Source organism: Cynara cardunculus (genome assembly GCF_001531365.2).
Source record: "Cynara cardunculus var. scolymus isolate 2C chromosome LG 9, CcrdV1, whole genome shotgun sequence".
Lineage (NCBI taxonomy): Eukaryota > Viridiplantae > Streptophyta > Magnoliopsida > Asterales > Asteraceae > Cynara > Cynara cardunculus.
Window position 1 is genome coordinate 741,201 of NC_037536.1, and position 3,009 is coordinate 744,209.

General features: G+C 36.8%; 1 pseudogene; it reads left to right on the forward strand.

The window, feature by feature from the left end:
• Positions 1-337: 337 nt before the first annotated feature.
• On the forward strand, positions 338-509 carry LOC112518769 (annotated as a pseudogene).
• The last annotated feature ends 2,500 nt before the right edge of the window (positions 510-3,009 follow it).

A 3,009-nucleotide genomic window follows, 5' to 3' on the forward strand; every position in this document is an offset into this window, starting at 1 on the left:
AGAAAAGAGCCAACATTTTTCTCAATATTGTTTGCATCCCGCATAGGATGATGAAGTGAAAATGACAAGAGGGAGATTACTACAAAAAGAAATGACTAAAAATGAAACAAACATACTTTTCTCGGATGTTGACCTTTCGCTTAAGATCAAATGTAGTATGTGTTTTTAGTTTTAACATATATATCCGGAACCTTAGGTTTTTTTTTGTTTAGATCAAATATATTATATATTCTTAGTTTGAGATCTAATATATGAGTTTTCAACTTGCTTGGTATTTTATTTTTTATATGAGAATGCTCATTATACTACTTGGTGATGCAACTATTTATCAAGATTTATTTTTTAAAGTGTAGTATTTGTTTTTATCAGTTTAGTATCTGATATGTGGGTCATCAACCCCACTTGATTTTATTTTTTATGAGGAAAATCCATTATCTTAGCTTGGTGATGTGGTTCTTCATGCATCCTCTTGAACCTTAACTATTGTTGTTACAACTGATGCACTGCTATAGTTTTCACTTGAAATATTATAGAACGTTTCTTTTTTGTAACTTCAAATGAGATTTCAATTAAATTCGTTACAAAATTAATATCGTGATTTTGTCACCTTATATGAGATTTCAGTTAGAAATATGACTTCTAATTGAACAAACTACTAACATTAGTCAAAGCATTTATAGAGTACTTTGTAACACCGTTCTCGAGCAAGTTAAATAACTTAAATTAGCACATGGTTTTAAGATTGTTGTCAACTTGAAATGTCCAAATCATACAAATTCAGAAAACAATCTTCAAGATGAAGATCAAGAATATGAGTAGAGAGAATTTTCACCAATCTTCAATGTATTTCTTGAGAGAATTTTTCTTACAAAGATTAATGCTCTAATCAGATTAATTGCAGAACTAATTACAATTAAGAAACTAACAACTATTTATACTAAGGAATACAATAAAGCCTAACTATTACAAAACATTGTAAAAGGAGAACTTGAATACAACAATAACGCACATACTTGAACCCAACAATCTCCCCCTTTGGATTCAAGTTCGAACTCTTGTAAATCTTGTCTTTCTGAGTCCGAGCAGTTTCTCCAGTCTTCTCAGTGCATTTCGATATTGCAATTTTTTTTCAAGCAAATTCAAGGCATTAATTAGCATTTACCTTTCCTTTGGACTCATCCTCTCTGACTCCGCAACTTTATCATTATTAACTCTCTTCGTATCCAGCGCCCGTCTCACCATTCGAATAGTCCCATCAGAGAATTTGTTCAGTTCACTGAACCTCATGAACTTCTTTATCCGACCCTTAGCATCATATATCACTCTGAACTCTGGTTGTTCAAGAATCATGTAGAACGGATAAGCTTCAATGTCTTCCAAATCTTGATTAGGTCTCTTCAAGTTAATAATTCTCTGATTATCTTCAAGTCCCATTTGGACATCAATAACCATAGAAACTTTGACGTGACTGCGCATAAACCTTTTGCTTGCATTAAGAGCCACAAGAGCTCCATCTTTTCTATTTGTCATATTCTGGATTTCATGATACATATGCTCCAGGTCTTCTAAATATAAGTTTGAGAAGTCAGCTTCACTAAACACCCAGACCTTACCATCTTGTCGTGTCACTGTGAATACTGGATACCAGACTCTAAGAAGTCTTTGAGCATCAATCTGTTTAATTGACACAACTCGATGTTTGGTCCTTACTTGACTGATCGAGAGACGCTTGGCTTTAAGGAAGTGCTTATACTCCAAATGATAGTCTTTGGTTTTCTTGTGGATACCAAGAATCTTGTCAAAACTTAGAGCTTTGTGGTGCCGGAGGAAGATGCCAAAATAGATGTCTTCAAGATAAGGCTATCTAATTCTAGCCCTGTCATAACCCGGAAAGTTAGCTCGAATTGCAAATGGCACATAATTCCTTGTAAAAATCTCGGTCGGATCAAATTTGGAGCATTTGACGCACCAGCTTCAACGGTAGTGGAGGGTTCAGGCAATGTTTGACGATCACCCTTAAATGGGAATACTGGGTCTTCTTCGTTAATGTCAGCTTCAAAGTCAAAGTATAACCCAGATGATTCGTCAATGTTATCTATATCTTCTCTGAAATCCTGTTCTCCATCCAGTTCCGTAGCAAAAACATCATTAAATCCGACATTGGCAAATAAATCCAATAACAGCCTTGTTCCTACCGTGGAGTCCGTCGGCTTTTCAACCATTGGATCGATCGATGGATTTGTCTCCAATACTTCATCATCTTCCATAATTATCGGCTCAGTAGCTCTTTCCCTTGAAGACTTGGGAACAGAACTTTCTACATTAACATCTTGAGTAGATGGCTCTCTTTCAACACTTAGAGCTCGAGCAGACGACTCAGCCACCCTTTGTATTTTTCTCTCCCCCTCATGATGATCATGATCATCTGGATCATCATGCCTTCTTTTGAGTGAGGTGGCCTGAGCTCGGCAAGTCTCTTCTAGGATAGATACCTGTTCGGAAAGGGCATCAATTGAGCTTTTAAGAACTTGGGTGTTTGATGTGATTAACTTACTAACTTTGGTGAAGCTAAAAGCAACCACATCCTGAAAGGCCAAAAACTTTGAGGCTTGAACAGTGGGGTTTTCATCAATTTGTTGTCTAAGGAGCCCAATCAAATCTGCATCTTCTGCATCAGGATTTTGGGATGACATCAGTTTAGCGTATAACAAAGATTTAAGTTTGTCCACCGATTGCTCTTGTACCGTCGGAGGCTCAGGTACAGGCGGTGATGATGACGCAGATGGTTGATGTAACACTTAAAAAAAAATTAAAAGGAATAAATTAAGAGGGGGGGGGGGGCTGTCATCTCACCCCTACCCTAGTCTTACCCCTAGTTGTGTTTTACTTTAAAATAAAATAAAGGGATAAGAAAAAAGGGAAGGTTAGAAACTTGGATTTCTCCTCACCTTGGGAAGGGCCGAGAATACTGACATAGAGCTGGGGTTGAGTGTGAAAAGAGGACAGAGA